This window comes from Empidonax traillii, unplaced genomic scaffold (assembly GCF_003031625.1).
Source record: "Empidonax traillii isolate 1590-97213 ecotype Southwest subspecies unplaced genomic scaffold, ASM303162v1 scaffold36:size2505666, whole genome shotgun sequence".
NCBI classification, from domain to species: domain Eukaryota; kingdom Metazoa; phylum Chordata; class Aves; order Passeriformes; family Tyrannidae; genus Empidonax; species Empidonax traillii.
Window position 1 is genome coordinate 910,145 of NW_020955229.1, and position 18,486 is coordinate 928,630.

Genomic DNA, 18,486 nt, shown 5'->3' on the forward strand with positions numbered 1-18,486 from the left:
ACTTTGGAAGAGATCCTAATTTTTACCAACTTTAATCTTTCTAATAAGATACATAATTTCAGCATTGAGACGAAAAAAAAGTGAGGAAAGCTTGACCTACAATTACTCCTCTAATAAAATCCACAGGCCTATTCTTAAGAAGCTGAGATAGCCAAATTTTATCTGCAATAAGCATCTGAACTTCTGGGACGACCTCCAAACCTTTTATGATATGTCTAAAATACGCCCTTTTTTAACAGTCCATATGCTCCTTGCCAATCTTCTACCTCCAAATACAGGCACTTTGCAGCCAACTCTGAATGTATGTGAAATCCCCTGGTAGACACTCTTACTCAGAAATAAAGTGCCCTTGATCTGCTGTAGCTTTACTCTCCCAGTTTAGTCTCTCAAATGTGAGAGTTCAACAGTGCTTATATGAAGATTTCATAAGTGTAACAGAGCAATAACTTATGTTCTGATTTCTGCACTTTTTCTCCATTTCCCTTAACTCCCCTTCGTGTCCCCATAAAGAAAAACCTCATGGGGGAAAAAGGGACTTAGAGTGCCCTGAACTGTAGGTTCAGGGCTGCAAGAGACCTTTTGCCTCCGTCTCTGCCCTCCTATGTTTTATATGTTGCTCCATTCCCTTTCATGTAATTAATCTGACAAGTTTTTGAACAGCTGTCTAACTTTTTCCCTGAGCCTCGGGTAGAAAATTTTTATCTTCGCTAAGAACAGCATGGAAAACTTCTCCAAGTCAGTTAACAGTTTGTCTCACTGTGGGTTTTTAAAGTCTGAGTACAGATTTACAGCATGTTTTATGTATATTTTTTTAGTCCCAAGGTCCCTTCTCTTCACAGATACATACACAACGTGTCATGTAGAAAATATAAATTGTTGATTGTACAGGCACTTTCCTCCTTTTTAAACCTTTCCAAAGGTCTTTTTGTTAAATACACCCAGACACCGTTTGACAGATGAGGGGCTAATTGCTCTGTGAATTACCTCTATCGATTCCTGTTTCATGTTGAGCCAAACAAACAAAAGATATTAATGCTTCGAAAAAAATGAATGATGACCTTTCTCTGCAAACACAGCTTGCGGCCTCTGATTATTGGTGATTCCAAAGAGCAGCGGTCAATCGCAATAGCTGTAACGCTATGATCACTATAATAAGCTTGCCTGACCTTCTCTGCCATGTTAAGTGGTTTAAATTTATTTGCCCAACAACACTGGAGCTTTCATTTAAAGTCACAGAACATTCAATTCTATCTAAAGATTCAGGCTATTTTTTTTTTAAGCTTTACCTTTTTTTTTTTTTCTTAAAAAAACAAAAAAAGCGTGCCTCACTTGGAAGTGATAATAGCACTGGGTACAAGGCATAGCCAAGGAGTTATTTTAACCTGGATAATCAAGAGTCCTTGTTGTGGCTGTAATAGTGTGGATTTTTCTTGAGCATTTTGCCTGTCCACTGCTCCACTCAGCTTAGAAGTGTAATTTATTTTGCTCTCTCTCTTCAACAGAGTTGTAGTTGGGCACTATCTTTGCGGTTATCCCGGCTGGACTAAAAGAAAATCATTATCATTGAATGCAAATGTGGTCCTAAAATCCAGTCCCTGTAAACAAGATTTCCAGAGAAGTGGTCGATAGGAGAATTTGGCTACAAGCAAAACTCCTGCAAGCCCTTCATCAATGGTCTCTCTTTTCATTCTCCCTGCTTGGGGTTAGTGTGAGGAAAAAAAAAGTAAAAATCAGTGTGAGGCAAACCACAGAAGATGAAGTGCTTATCTTTTTGCTAGAAGCAGTCTGCAAATTTGCTGGAATATTCTTTATCTTGAGATTTCCACCTCTCTCCTTGGTTTCCTATGGACAAGAAATAAGTGCGAGACAATCCTTCCTCTTGATGTCCACAGTAATATGACACTGTATCCATAAAATGGGAATAATAATCCTTAGTCTCCTCTTCAAAGTGCTTTTCTAAGTGTTAGATACAGCAACCTCAGTAAAGTCCTTGGGAATTCAACATTCATTTTGATCACTGTTATAAGCCACTGTAGTCTGGTATCAAATGAAGGCTGAAATACAGCAGCAGGAAAATATGGTCTAAATTTCCTAGAGACAAAGATACAGGATCAGAAATGATTCCTGAGGGAAACCAAAGGCACCAGAAAGCTATTCACTTCTCCCAGCCTCATTTTTAAAATTCTATTTACCTTCCCCTCTGCAAGGAAGCAAAACCACTACTTCTGGGGAAATTCCCTCTCCTTCCACACATACCACCTACCAGCTTGGGGTGAGGGCTCAGCCCAGCTCCAAACTATGCACGATGTCCTACTCACCCTCCTGGTCCTCCACCCTGGCTGCTCAGCCTGCCCAGAGCTTCTTTGGGTGATAGCCTGTGGATTCAGCCAGCACCAACTCTGAGCCCCCCTTGCAGCCTGATTGCTCATTCCTCTCTCTATTCCCCCAAAATATGAGTGAACCTGAGGAGAAGCAACAAACAGTCATCAAAATGACTCTGCTAGGAATCCAAGGCAGAGTTAAGAGTGGAAAGGAAGCTCAGATGTGCTGGCAGGCTGGTGGCATCCTTAAAGGCAGATTTGAGCAGTGATGTAGACAAGCTTAGCTTGAGGAAAACTTGGAAGTGCAATAAAGCTGAGTCAAGTGCAGGAGGGTAGTTCCTGCCAAAAGTGGTGAACCAGGTAATCAAACCATAGAAAACAATACAGGAAGTAGAAATGCGTGGAAAGTACCCTAAAATTTTCTCTGTGGATATATTGGCACAGAGCACGTCTGTAGAGGGTGTTTGTGTCTGTGAAAGAAACTTCTTCCCTAAATGAATTTATTATCAAAATGCCCCTGAGGCTGGAATTTAATTTCAAATAGAGCTTAAGTAATCAGACATCTATGTCTTGGAGCTGTGAAAGGCTGAGGCCTGTTGTGCTCTGAGAGACAGTTATATCTTTAACATCAAAAATTGAAGTTCTGAGAAAAGTGTGTTTCAGGCTTAACAAAATTCTGATGCATTTGTATATCCATATCAGAGTCACACCCAAGGAAGGCACAGTCCTTTAAAGCTTTATGTGCTGAATAGCCTGGAGTCAGAAGAGTAGTGGAAAGGATGAAATCTCAATGCCCAGATCAAGGAAGAAGTTGCCCTTTCTCCCCAGCTTGGCAGTCACACCCTCGTGCAGATACTGCCCAGTTTGCCCATGATGGAGAAGGGAAGTTCTTTACTTGGAAATTGTAGTGTAGGATAAAACACCGCTGTGCATCAGTAGATCACTGTCTAAACCACACTCCCTTTTTATACAAGGGGAAACTGAGGAACAGAGATGGAGAGAGGCACACAAGCAAGGAAGAAAAGGAAGAAACCTGCCCATCTGATCCCAAAGTTTCACTTTCAGGGTTCAAAAGCATGATTGTGATAAGGAATTTTCACTAATTCTTCCTGTTGCATCTTTTTGCACATTTTAAACACAATATATCCAGTATATTAAGCAAGCAGGTGAGTATTCACAAACCTTGAAATAAAGAGGCATCTGGCTAAGGACTGAACAGGTGTTGAAAATATGTTCTCACAGTTGTCAGGGTATTTGATATACCAATATTCTGGAGACACTGGAGGTTTTTTTTTGTTTGCGGGGTTTTTTTAAGGGAAGATGATTTTAATATTAATTCCTTTTATGTTTTCAAAGGGTATTCCTGACCCCAAAAAGTAGATATTGTATGAGCTTTCCCCAGCCTATCAGCCCCTTGGATTTCAAATGGCATCCCTGTGTTTGGGCAGAGCACAGTATATTCTGGCCTGGAGACTGGTTTCGTAGGCTCCACCAGTGCATCAAGCACTGGGACTGGCTTCTCACAAAAGCAGCTCTTCTGAAACACCATTCCACACCAGCTGGGGATCTGCTCCTTAAGAACAAAGGAAGCAAATTACAGCAAGTCCCTAAGGACAAAGAGCTGGTATTTCCTCCCACTTGTGCCTCCACCAAGTCAAAAATAGCTTCAGTTTGGGAGACATCGCACACAGATGAGGATTCAAACTGCTCTCGAATTGAGGATGCTGCTCTACCACTGCTTCTCCAAGAACAACAGTAGGCCACATTTCTGGCTCCAATAGGCTGGATGTGATAATATATGGATCTCCAAGCACTTTGGATTTTATAGGACACCTCCCAGTGGACTGTCTGCATTTGTTAGCACAAGGGATGAAAAGCTTGTGTTCCCACAGCCAGATGGGATATAGGACTTTCTCCCTCAGCTGAGAACCTTGCATTTCAAATCCTGTCTAGGTAAATTACCTTTCCAGGGCTGGGTATTTCCTTTTTGGATATTCCTTGGATGTAACCTTCAGGGAATTGAGTAACTTCTTAATGGCTTGGTCAGACAAGAAGGAAGGAAACTTGCACTGGTCCAGTGGGAGGCACCACTTCAGGCAGTCAGCATCCTGCAATTCTTCCTAGTCGGTGAATCATAGCAGTTTAACTCTCTTTCAAGGGCAAACTCCTTCCTTTCAGATAGGGCCAAGGTAGCAAAGGCAGGGCCTAAAATAGTTTTAGCCAACATTTGGCTTTGAAAACAGTTTCAAAGAGTCGCTGATGACTGCTAGGAAGAAGTCTAGCCTTGATCTAGAAGAAGTGGAAAAAGAATATCTCTTTGAGTCTAAAGTCTGAAAAACAAGGACCTATTCAAAAAACAAAAATCAGTCATTAGGTTTGCTTAGTATCTCCATGTAGCATTCCAAGGAAATGCACAAGTAACAAGGCTTGCCTTTTCTTGTGCTTGCTGGAGATTAGAAATAATCGGATACCTGCCTAATTCCATTATATTATGTTAAATCATATTATGTTATATTATATTACATCAGAACTAAAAGCAGCTACAGACCTTGCTACAGAGAAAGTTCAAAGTAGCACCTTCATCTCTTTACTGTAAACAAGACCATTGCTCCAGGAGCTATAGTGTGCTTTTCTTTACAAAACATTGCTTCACCTCCTCACTCAGTTGGGTTTACATTTACATTTCTCTGGAGGTTCTAATCCCAGTTCAGAGCTGCACTTTTCCAAGATAACTATAGCCTCCAGACTTTTTGAGAAGCTAATGTCTAGTGTCTAGACATTCACAGTAAGTTAGAGCAATGTATTCATCAGGAGCTGGATCTTGTATAATAAATGAAAAAAATAGGTGGGCAAACAATTCAGTGCTTCTTCAAGCTCCTTGAAGTGGGTTTGAATATGATAATAGGTCAAACATATTTCCATAGATAATAACTCATATCTAATGGGGGAAAAAAAGGTCGGGTGGTTGGAGTTTAGAGTTGCAATTCAGATGCCAGAACTAGAAAGAGGTGTCCATTTAGTATGACCTCCTCATAAAAGGGTCCTTCTAAATCTAACTCTGATATCTCTTGGTGTGGTGATGACAAGTTAGAGACAAAGAAACAAATGAGAAGAGCCTTTTGCACAGTCCTTAGATAGATATTTTGGATTTTTTATCAGAATCATATCAACAATTCACCTAAGACAGGATCCAGATTCATCTTTCTTGACTAGTTACATCTGCTGATAAAGTTCTGCAAAAGGTTTTCCTTTCTTCCCCAGACTCCAGTAACAGTGATAATTGATTAATTGATTCAATACAAAAAAGCTGGGTTGTATTCCTGGCAGAATTCACTGTGAACCAAAACCCCTTTATACAAATAGATGTTTAAAAACGAATTATATGAAAAGATCAGGAATGAATGATCTCTTTCTTTTTTTTTTTTTTTTAAAGAAATATTGAGTTAAAACTCAGATGTTTAAACCAATTTCCTTGAAGATGCTTTAGGTAATATCAGTTAACAGAATCAAAAGGTCTTTAAGAGTCAAATATACTTCCTTACATTTATGTGGTTTGTATAACCTTTTGCAACTTAGCCTATCTCAGCAGAAAAAAAAGGTTTTGCTACAAAACTGAACTGTCCAGGACCCAAATGCTACCCCACTGTTTAATAGGCTGCAAAACTTATGCAGGCAAGTTATGCCTTAAAAGAAAATACAAGAATGGTCAACATTAAAAACATTTCTCTGTAGCAATGTTCATATGAAATTGAAATAACTATTCAAGATAAATGGCTAACCTTCAGACATATGGCCCATGCAAGAATTAAAATTTATTCTATATGAACAGAAAGAGATTTTTCATTCTTTTTAAATAATTGTTTAAAAAGTATTCCAGTCCAAATTATGAACGTCAAGCCTACAAAATGTTATTTTTAAACATCAAGCTGTTTTCTTTTACTTAGAGAGAAGCCAAGGAATAAATTGCTAAATATAGTTTATATGTTGGAAAAAGTGACACAACCTTCATTCTCTTGGTGCTGAAAAATATGTAACTTTAAATACAAATTTTACGGAACAGTATTTTGCTCAACAGAGATTTCATTTCACTGAGTGAATCACATTAATAACACTTAGCTTATATAGTGCTTTTCATCTGTGGATCTCCCAGCACTTTACAAAACGTAAATTCATTACCAATACTTTACAGAGATGCAATAAAGGGATTTGCTGAAGGTTACACAGTGAGTTAGTAACACGGTTGCTCAAGGAGTGAAGTCCCAAAATCTTGTTCCTTGCCTGTTAGGAGACAATGACCTGTACATTAATTGGTTTTTTGCTCTTCTTTCAGAATGTGTCCCTGAAATAACACCCTGAGAATTTATCATGGTGAAACAAACCATGTCAGGTATCAAGCAGCATTTTGTGATCCAGCTACATAGTATTTGTTTGCCCTATTTACCATTGTGATGTCTGCACGGACAACTGAGAAAGCTGGGTGTGAAACACCTACACAGAGAACAGTTCCTGATGAAAGAGCTTGAGCAAAATCAGGGGAAAAAGAGGGAGAGATGTGACACTCAGCACTTAATTGTCCAACTGAGTTCAATACATTTCTTTAGTTTTATTTTTGCTGTGTGTTTTATGTTGGGAACGAACAGACTGATGGAATGACGAATGGACAAAAAAAAGATGAAATGAGATGACAGATATAGGAAGGGTCCAAATAAAAGAAAAAAAACATGGAGGAATAGTCCAAAGTGGTACATTGAGCCGTGGTGATAGTTTTCTGCAGGGATTGCTCCAGCATCAGTCTCCACACAGCTTTTCCTCTTACATTTCTAACACAGAGGCTGCCCCATACTGAAGGTAGAGAGAGAATGGGAGATGTTAGAAATGAAGACAGGAAAGAAATTCCCAACTGGAAGTGCTCTGCATCCACTCTCTCCAAACATTCCACAAGCAGCAATATCTGTTTTTGTTACTTCCAAAGGATAGTTATCTCCCTCCTATAAATCATCTGCAGTTGATAGGAATTTAAGTGGAGACAGCAAATGGCATCACCAGCCCAATTTATCTGCATTCTGCAAAACAGGGTCTCCAGAACCTGTGCCTCAATATTTTCCATCAGAAACTGCACTCTTCTGTAGAATATTTAGGAAAAAAACCCTGAATATGGCATAGTGGGAAACACAAAATTAACGATCTTGAGTTTAGACTCTTTGGTAGAAAACAAATTATTCTTCAGGTAGTTTTCTAAATTCTTAACTTCAATGGTTAAAAAGTGGGATTCTGGCCTCTCCGAACACAAATGATGGATATATAAATATATATAAATTTGGAGTGACACTGGCTTTGTGTGGATGGAACTGGGAGCAGCACCTGAAGAACCAGCATGTCAGAGCACACTTACATCAGTTCCCAGAATTCTTGAAGAGGGGGAAAAAAAGTTTTCTGTTACTTCATTTACAGTCATGCTTTTAGCAGTACAATAAAATCCTACATATCATACTCTTGACAGATGTGGAGTGGTGTGTCTCCACATAAATAGAATTAATTAGATCATTGATTCACAGCAGCTGAAAATCCGGCCCTCTATTCTACAGCACGTCAATGTTATTACACAAACAAAAAGATTTGCTTAACAAAAATATAACTCTGGTCTTTTCAGGTATCACTGATACTTGATTGTTTCGAGTATTGGCTTTCTGACAGGGTTTGGAATGAAGCCATTTTTATTAATTTAGTTATTTTTGCTGATATAAAAGGTCGTCTATCATGTTAATGATGTATCGGTCTGTGGTACCACCGAACAATAATTACAGAATGTTCCTAATAGTAAATCATTTGTCACAATCAGGGCTCACTACAACAACCTTTTGTTGAGCAATAGAATACATTAGGTGAATGGCAATACACCTTTATGCTTACCAATTAAAGGATCCCACACATACAGCATTTACATGAACTTTAGAGTGAAGTATCATGAATTATGAACTGCTGCTCACCAAATCTTGCTAGGTATAGAACTCACTGCTAATTTTTAACTTGTCAAATCATTTATATGTATCTTTTCAAGTATAATTGGAGCTGCAGACAGATTTCCTAGTCTGTCAAATCAGAAGTGTTTGGAAAATTTCAGAGGATCAGGGACTTTGAAAATAGACACAAATAAATATTTAAAAGACCAGCTAATCTATTCAGAATGCAAATATGTCCTGTCACTCTATTACTCCATTTAGATAGTGATAACATTTCTTCTTGTTTTATCCATTTGGTGAAAACTGTAAAAAGATTTTTGTTAGGAAAGAGGATTCCAAGCTGGAATGTCAGGTAGTACACAAATTACTGTCTGGTCAGCAATGGAGAACAATTTGATCACACCCTGCTGGAACATGAATTTTACTTCCAGCTGCGGAATGTCCTTAACATGTACTAATATACCAAAGGAGAAAATTTTATTTCTTTCTTCTTCTCATGGAGTTTCCACCTGAAGCTGTAAAATGAAAGCGATTCGTGAATTATTCTGCCCTAAAACGGACAACAAATACATTTAATAATTTCTGGGTTTGAATATTCCCTTCACATGTATTTAAGGGTCCAGGTTATGTTCAGGTTCAGTAATCCTGTCCTTCCCTTTACCCTGTAATAACCTGCAGAAAGGAGAGGCCATGGCTGTCACTGATGTTATGCCTATTATGAGCCATTAAATCTTTGGCCACATGAGCCCAGTAATACCTAGACTGCATAAAATAAACCAAACCTGAAAATAGATAATTTTTTTTTCAGCAGTTCAGAGGTTTCATTCTCACACTGACTCCTGGATTGAGTCAGCATGGATTTGCCAGACCACCAGGAGATGTCCTCTTCCCTTACAAGGTCTTTATGTGCTTCAGATTGGGGTCATCTACTGGATCCTTCTCCATGCTGAACTGTTGAGCCTTCTGCCTCTCAGGAGAAACGAGGCACACAAAAATAAGAGAGAAAAGCAGATGAGCTGCCAGAGCAGAGCTGTACTCCACCCATATGCCTCAATTATCTCTCCCAGGCCTCCGCAACACCACACGCCACATCAGGAGCAGCAGAGGGACTACCAATGAGTAATTAAACCTCTTATTGCTTTGCATGGCTGAGTAGTTTTCATAACAGCACTGCACAAAACTTGAGATTCGCAGATTTTTATATAAGCTCCTCAACATTTCTACTTGCCTCTCTCTCCTTTTTTAATTTCAACCGTTAGAATAAACTTTATTGTGAACTGCTGGGAATAAGAGGATTTGAGCAGGCAAATGCTAAGATGATTGTTCATTAAACCCAATGACTTTGAAACTGCCTCTGTGTCAATTAAAATAAAAACTGTCAAATGCTTTAAAAGACCAGCTTTGTATAATAGGAACTCTGTTGAGTTTATTGGCAAAGAAAGAGAGCCATTCCGTGAGGTTATGCAGAGGAAAATAATACATTGTGCTTAGGAATGGTGTCCTGGTCTCTCCCAGTTCATCTTCAGCAAGGAAAACTGTACATAACATATGCAGTGACATATAAATACATACAAACACACTTGCTGGACAGCTGGAGAAGAAGGGGTTTGGCCTTTTACTTTGTTTTTCCAGTGGATTTTTTTTTCCCCCAAGCTAACAATTAGGATTAATTGTCAACTTATAAACCACCGGGTTTTGTTTTGTTTTCTTTCTAACTGGATGCAGATTTAACACTTCGTATAACTTAAAAATGCCATTTTGTTACAGTAGCCAACCAATCCGACAGGGGATCTTCACGCCTGCGTGTCAAGTGTCAAACATAAAATAGCTGTAAAATGGGACAATAAAAAGCGTGTTACTGTAGGATTCTGACAGCCCCCGCACTTGGCAATTAGGGAGCCTTCATAACAATTAACAGAATTGAAATCAGATTGAAGAAGTAAGTGTGGGTGTGTGGGATGGGCAGGGTGGAAGTGCCTTCCTTCTGCAAATGTCCTTCTTCTTTCCCATCTCGTGGCAACACATGTGTGCAGTGGCCATTCCCGGTCAAGGAGAAAACAAACACAAGGCAAAGTAACTCTGTCCCCTTCGAAGTAACGGTGCCAAGTCCTGAAGAGGGCAGCAAGGAGAAGGAGGGAGTGATATTAAAAAAAAAAAAAAAAAAAAAATTAAAAATTCAAAGAAATTAGAAAATTCAAATGTCTTCTCCCCACCATCTCCACAAACACCACCCACCCCTCGCCGTGTTCTGTCCAGAAGAAAAATCCCTCAGCCACAATGGTTGTTTTTATTAAATTCTCCTCAATAAAAAGCTCAGGCAGGATTTATTAGGTACTCAGGGCGGACGTTTAGTATTTCGCCAGTTATTAAGTGAAAATCAATAGAAAGCAAAGAAAATGGAAGTCACTGCACTGTTAGCACGCTGTTGTCGCCCAGATATTATGTCGGCTGTCTTGTAGATTCATGACAGACGAAAGCGGCCGGGAGAGAACTCTTTCTGCTTACATTGCAGGAGCCAAAGTGGGGTTATTCATTAGATCAGGCAGCTGGCCAGATGGATTTCCAGTTCAGTTTTACCATTTATCTTAAAAACGCCTGTATCGAGTGAGAAAGAACACTGATATTATGTGATATCGATGGCAGCTTTATGTATCTAAATCAGGATTTATTGTTATTTTGTTCTGAAGACCTTTTTTTCTCAAGAAATACCATTTCACTGGAAGAAAATAATAGCTAAAACCTTGTCAAAGATAACCTTTCATGTTGTTCGTGCACCGCTGGCTGTAAAACAAATAGAACCCGGGGTATAAATAGGTTTAACCACATCCTTACAAATCATTCCCTTTAGGATTTTCTTTCCCTTTTTTTTTCTTTTTTAATGGTACAAATGTTGGGTTTGGTCATTAGTTGTTTTTCTTCCTAGTAATTTAACTATAAATAACGTCAGCATTTGTTTTAATTGCATTAAAAAGCTCTGGAAGTTTTATGTCTCTGGAAGGCCAGAGCAGAAGGGTTTCTTTTTTTCTTTTTTTTTTTTTTTTTTTTTTTTTTTTTTTTTTTTTTTTTTTTTTTTTTTTTTTTTTTTTTTTTTTTTTTTTTTTTTTTTTTTTTTTTTTTTTTTTTTTTTTTTTTTTTTTTTTTTTTTTTTTTTTTTTTTTTTTTTAAGTGGGTGGGTTTGGGGAGGAATTTTTTTGGAGTTTTTTTGCCTTTTGCTTTTTTTAAAGCCTCCCTCTCTGTTACCAAACTTTTCACCCAGATCATCACAACAGAAGCAACAACAGCTGTTCTACCATAAAAAAAATGTGTTTTTAAGAGACAGGACCAGATCTCTGAAAGAGATTAGCTCCTGCTCAGGCATCTAGAGGAAAAGTGCAGCTTTTCAAAAGTTTTCAGCATTCAGCAAGTTCCCTTTTCTCCAGATCGTAGAGCCCTTTCGTGGGATTGATTTATTTTTGCCCTAATCAGGAACAGAGTGCTGCTTCTCCTTACGAATGTGTGTTCGAAATGGCTGCAGCACGAAGTTCTTGTTCCTTCCAAAAACACCGGGTGCTCAGTTTGAACCCCATGTAAATAGACACAAGATTCAGCACTCTCTGACAGAGCAACTGTTGATAGCACCAGGTCTGATGAACAGTACAGGCACACCATGAGTTGGTGATGGCAACCTAGGAATGTTTCTCTGCATGCCTTGCTTGCTGGTCCACAAATAAAGCTCCACGCTCAAAAACCTGATACCTGAAGAGCAAAAAATAGCATAAAATAGAATAAAAGACATTCTGCCAATCTCTCAGTTGTTTGGAAAATAGTTGTGAGAAGTTGGGGTGGGACTGGTGTACTATGACATAGTACATGGCACTGTGGTTTAGTGGGTTTTTGATTGCCCACAAATTAAATTGAAAAAGACCCACTGGGGCGCATGAAGAAGCCTGAGAGATCCTCCATCTCCATGACTAAGTCCATCTTTATGCTCACAGCCTTTCCAATTACTTTCCTTTCTCTAAACCATGCTGTTATAAAAGATCTTGATTCCTGAGTGAACAACCAGTTCAACCTGTCCAGATCCCTCCTTGCTCGTGGCAGCACCATCCAGCCAATCCCAAACAGACTTAGCCCCTATCAGGGTCTCCTTGGGAGACAAGAATGTGTTTGTCATGACTCAGGAGGCAACTTCAAACACAACATTTAGTCAGCCATCCTTCAAAGGGTATAAAGGCTGTGGAGCACAGGAAAAAATAAAAAAGCCGCTTTGAATCAGGCAGATACATACAAGAGAACTTAGAAAGTTGTAAATAACATCACAGCCCTGGCAGGAAGAAGCAGAGTGCAGTGCTTTTACAGTTCTTTCCTCTTTTCCTTCTGAAAGTGTCAGCCCGTCAACATTTCATTGACGTGCTGGACGGTTTCCCCTATAGCTCAGATATTTTTCTAGGATCTTTGAGTGTTTAGTTTCCCTTTGTATCCACTGTACCACGGGAAGAGGAAACCATTGTGCCTAGGATGGAGTTACATGTGTGTGCTCTTCCCCTACTGATAGCTCAGCTATTGTTATCCTGCAAAATCCTTTGATTTAGCACCAAATTCCAGGCACCCCCCACTGTAGACGCTTAGAGAGGCAGTGGCAAAAGCAAGAGGTTTTTCTCAGCCACAAAGGTTTTCTTTCTTGCTTTCAGAAAATTTTTTAAATACAGGTTGGAGAAAGCTTATAATCACCACACATGTTAATCTTTCAATATAGCGAGGCCTGTTCCTGCCAGGACATCTCTCAGAGTCACTTAGAGACAAACTGGATGTGGTGAAAATCAATTGCTAATAAAGGACACCAGAACCCTCTGTATTGGTGAACATTCACCCTTCAATTCTTTTTAAAATTATATTTCCCCTAGCAGATCAGGAGCCAGAGCATCCACCCAGAGCATTTACAAATACAGGACTACATGACTACAAGAAAAGGACAGATAACTCTGCCTTTTTTAGGCACTGTATATGTTTCGATAGAGACTTTGGTTAATGTTCCTACTGATAAATAGACCCAGCAGAAATCTGAATCTGAGGCTCCTGTGTGCCAGGTGAAAGCTATGCAGCAGTTACAGTAGTTTCAGTTTCATATAGCCATAGAAAGTGTTTCAAAGCAACTCTGGAAAATATTCCCATTTATTTGTTCTCATCATCACTCAAAATACATTTCTATCTAGGAAAGTTCCACGTGATATAAAACCAGTGAATAAACCTCTGTCTAGGTAATGAAGAAACAGAGTAATGTTTAAATCTTTGTTTTGCTTAGTTTGTTTTTGAATTGTGTCCCCTATAGGGCCCCAGAAGTTTAACAGCCAGAAGATATTCATTCCTCTAGGATGGAAACACCTGTCTCTCACTTTGACCAAAGTGACATATAATGGTGAACTACATTCTGAGGGAATTTTTAAAAATGTAACTATATATCTTTCACTAAAACAATTCAACATCCAAAATGATAATTTAGTAGTTTAGTTTAGTTTAGTTTAGTTTAGTTTAGTTTTGTTTTGTTTTGTTTTGTTTTGTTTTGTTAGAAAAATCTATGTCATGTTTTTTTTCTTTCTTGATATCCAGTTCCAGTGTCCTTTGGTGCTGGCAGTGGCAATTCTGTGACAGAGTACAACAACCTGAGTCATTTTTGTCCCAGAAAAATGACTACCCCAGACACATTTTATCTCTAGTGGATTTCTGTTGTCTTCCCTTAAATTTGCTTTTAAAACACAAAACTTACAACAAAGCTAAGGAAAATTTCCTTTAGGTCAAGGTGGAAAAGTTATCCTCCCCTATAACACTACTGCATGCAAATCTCCAGAAAAGACAAAATTTTAGTAGAAAATATGGAAAAGAGATCTATTTAACACTTTGCAGTTTGCTGTCACCTGATGTTGAACCCTCTGTCGGCCAGTTTTCCACATCAGTCCCAAGGCAGGAACTCAAGTTTTCTTTGTCCCCTCTCCCCACCTTCTGCAAGCCAGTTTACTCAGTAGTTTTCTCAGTGAGAACATTAAAAAAAAAAAAAGTACTAACACCTGAATTGATTAGATCAAGGCTTGCTTTTCTTTTTTTGAGAATTGTTAATAAAATCACACTTCTGAAAAAAAAAAAAACAAGATGGAATGTAAATGCTGCACTAATTTAATTACACTTTGGCGCTGGGAGACACTAATGTAAATATTCTGGTGAGTAGGCCTAAGACACTTGAAGTAATTACTTAAAGGCTTCCTTTCAAAGAATCTCCCCCTTTTTATTAAATGCCTTTTAACATTAGCACTTTCTTCCTGACAAATTAAATGAAATTTCATTACTCTCCCTGACTTAATGGCATGAGGCTGCCTGCTGCAAGTGTGAGTTAACCCTCTCTAGATGGAAGATACAGAGTTTGTGAGCTCTGGTTGGCTCTGGGTGTCACCACATTGCCTGAGCACTCCCCTGACTCCCCATCATCATCCTCAAATGTGCCTGCAAGTTCTGTCCTGCATCCAAAGTACCAGAGCATCCCAGATATCAGTTTATGGATGTTTGCAGCCCAGAGCAAATGCTAGACAGGATGGTATTCAGCTCTTCATTTTCTCCACGTTTAGGGGAGCACAAGTTGAAGTTGGGAGCTGAGCCTGTAAGATAATTAAGAGACATGCCCATAAAATAAAAAATTTTATAGAAATCCTGTATCAGATTCATGTTTATAATAACCATTGAACTGGGCAGATTAATATTCCAGCATTTCATGAAACTTCAAAACTTCTAAAATATCGCAATTCTGGCACCACAGGCACTTTTAACACTGCATTCATGTGCTCACAAAGAGAATTGAGAAAGAGACGATGCTGCTAATCAATACTTGTGTGAGCAGATTTACTTTTTGATCAAAGCCCACTTGACCAGTCCATTTTGTAACTTCCCCCTCCCCATTGATTTCTCTTTAAATTAAATAAAAGTAGGGTCAGGTTATGTCCTGTTTTATTTACATACCTACATAGCATCCACAGGTCCCACTAGGCCAGTGTCCAGGCAAGGGAGCTGGTGACAAACTCTCTGTCATGCTGTTTATATACTGTCCCCACAGCATTAGGAGCTGAGCAAAGCTTTTAAAATAGCTGTGAGAGCCAACACTCATATGTTGGCAAAGAAAGTGAAGAGGCAGAGAGAAAATAATCCTCTGTGCATGGCAGTTCCCTGGAGGGAATTGCATGCTTTGGACATCTCCTAAAAGGTGACTCCCAGAGGTGAGCAGAGCCAGCAGGTCAGGATGCTCTCAGCTCTCTGGAAGGTTTGATGTTGGGGGCTGCAGCAATTTCACCCCTCAGACAACTTTTGACACTGCAAGGATATCAGTGTGATAGCTGTTATCCACGTGATGTTGCTTCTCTCTGTTTCTTCTTACCCTCCCCTATAATTTTGGGATTACTTAAGGACCACTTTGGAGTCAGCCAGCCATCAAATGTGCTTTGTGTTGAAATAGAATCACAGAATCATAGAATGATTTGGGATGGAAGGGGACTTTAAAGATTATTCCATTCCAATCCTCCTGCCATGGGCAGGAAGCCTTCCACTAGACTTCTTCTGCAGTGCACATTCCTGCTAATCCCCCGTCTCTTGCATTATTGTCCCATCAGGGAATTGCTGTGCGAGGACAGGTAAAAGAGAAATAGTGCCCCTTCTTCTGTGGTGTTGGACTGTTGCCCCCAAATGGAGCTGATGGAGGGTAGATGGTTCCAGCTGAATGTCTCAACCACCTCTAGCCAACATGTCTCCCAGCAAGGTTCAAGCAAGTCAGCAAACTCTCACTGTTTTACTCCAGCTAAGAATCTGGCCTTACATATAAATAGAAGGAAAAAAAAAAATAAAAATGATGAGCTGCCACATCCAAATCAATCCTGTCCTGCCTCTTGAAGCTGCCAGAAATGGGGGAAATTTATGCTAGTTTTAATAATGGCTTTAAAAAGTTCTTTGATGAAAAATTACCTCTGGGTATGCCTCTTCTGAGCGTGCTTCCCCCATAGTGCATGAGTTACCAGTGCCAATTTCCATCTTATCACAGATGTCCTTTCTCAGAACGCAGAGTGTTTGGGACTGAAAACAAGGGCCTTGCAAACTCAAGTTCACATGGAACATTTTTTTTGGCAGAGTCCATAGGTCAGCCTATAAAGAAAGAAAATATCTCTGTTTTCTTCTGCAGAGTTATCAGATTCTGAAAAGAGAGAGCTTTCTCCTCTTGTGAGGTCCAGGTAAAAGTTCACCCGTCCCTCTGGCCGCTCGCTCCTGACAAACAAAAATTAAGGACCTGAAAATAACTATTTTATCTGAAAAAATGCTAAACATCCCAAAACAAACATTCAGCTGTGCCGCTGCCAAATTCCACAAGTAGGAGAGCTGCAGGCCGAGACAGCTCACGTCTCGCTGGGGAATAACGGGTAAAGTTTGGCCAGCTGCCCCTTCCAACCCTTCGGGGACCCACAATCCAATTGCAGTGTCTTAGCGGATGTGAATTTCAAGGTTACACCTGGGTGTTCAAGGGCAGGGCCAAGTGTAATCGGCACTTAGATCATAGATTAATCTTATTTGCCATCTATTAGGTTTGATTCCTGCTTCCCGCTCTCCCTCCCTAAAGCCAGGATTATTGTGATAGTTTAAGATAATGGATTCTAACGGAAGAAAGGTCACGCAGGCATTGAGATTTGGAACCTTAAGATAATATGATTAATCTAAAAGCTTCTTTCTAAAAGGGGAGGGTATACTCTCATAGGTTTAATTGAGGGGAGAGAGCGAGAGAGAGGGAGGGAGGGATGGAATTAGCAACATGAAAGGAGGAGAGAAGGATCCCACTTTTTGTCAACTGCAATTAATTAGCATAGCGAGGAAATGCTCTTCATTCATTTTCAAGCTGATAAAACATTCTTTTTTTTGAAAAAGCCCTAAAATTGATGATTATTCTATTTTTACAGTTTCTAATTGCAAATCGTTAATTGCTAAAACCATGCCTATTGATTTTTCTGGATACATATATGACAAATATAAACTATCTGGGTTGCATGCAGATATACACATAAAAATTCATACATCGAGGGATGGAATTCACTGTATAAATGAGATATTCTAGTATCAGGTGCTTGGATTTTATAGGCACTGTAAGAAAACCCTACAATAGAGAAATACATTGTAATAAGTTTATAGGGGCAGCCAAAATGTTCTGGGAACTGCGTAGAGAGACTTGCTGTCCCAAAGAACCAGCAATACTATATTGCTGCACAGTGTTACATAATAAAACCTATCCTTAGTTATTTATACTGCCTGAGATTATCAGATAAAGGAATTTGAGAACAAAGAAATAGTCCCTTTGTTATTTATGCCGTTTATTTACTTGAGCATTTGGATAACCAAACATAAAAAAAAATCAAATCATGTCCTTATGTTCTGCACATGTCGTTTCGACACCACAGGAATTTTTTCAGATATTTTTTGAAAAATGTCTGTCATATTTCTATTCCATATTTAAATCATAAAAATATTTCTCTTAAGATTTATAAACAACTACTGAACACCAATAAACATGTTACAGGCCCAAATCAGAATTGCTATTAACAACCATTTAAGTATGATGACCCTGGCCACCCACTGACTAAGAATAATAAAAATGGAAATACTTTTTAACTGACTCCAGCCTTTGAGGTCTTTTGTCCCATCCTGGAAGTGTTCAAGGCCGGGTCGGATGGGGCCCTGAGCAGCTTGATCTAGTGGGTGGCATCCCTGCCCATGATGGTGGTGAGAACTGCAACCAAATGATCTCTAAGGTCCCTTTAAACCCAGACCTTTCCATGATTCTATGTTTCTGCGGTTCAAATGTCATCCTTTCCTCACTAAACACAGTGACTATTTTTTTTTTTCTGCAGTCAAAAAAATTAAAACAAGATATATGCACAACATTGTTCCTACTTTGCAGGACTTTACTCAAGCACCTAAAAATCATAGGCCTATGGAAAAGGTCCCTGGAGTTGGGAATGCTGTAGGGAAATGGATTGTTTTGTGTTTCTTGTTTCTGGACTCATCAGTTCTGGGTAAATGGTTGGGCTCGCTCGTCTTGGAGGGCTTTTTTTTAACCTAAGTGATTCTACACTGGATGGATTTGGAAATCTTCAGTCATCTGTTCCTTGGGGCTCAGAAGACCAGCCCCATAACTCAAGGACTCTAAAATGCAC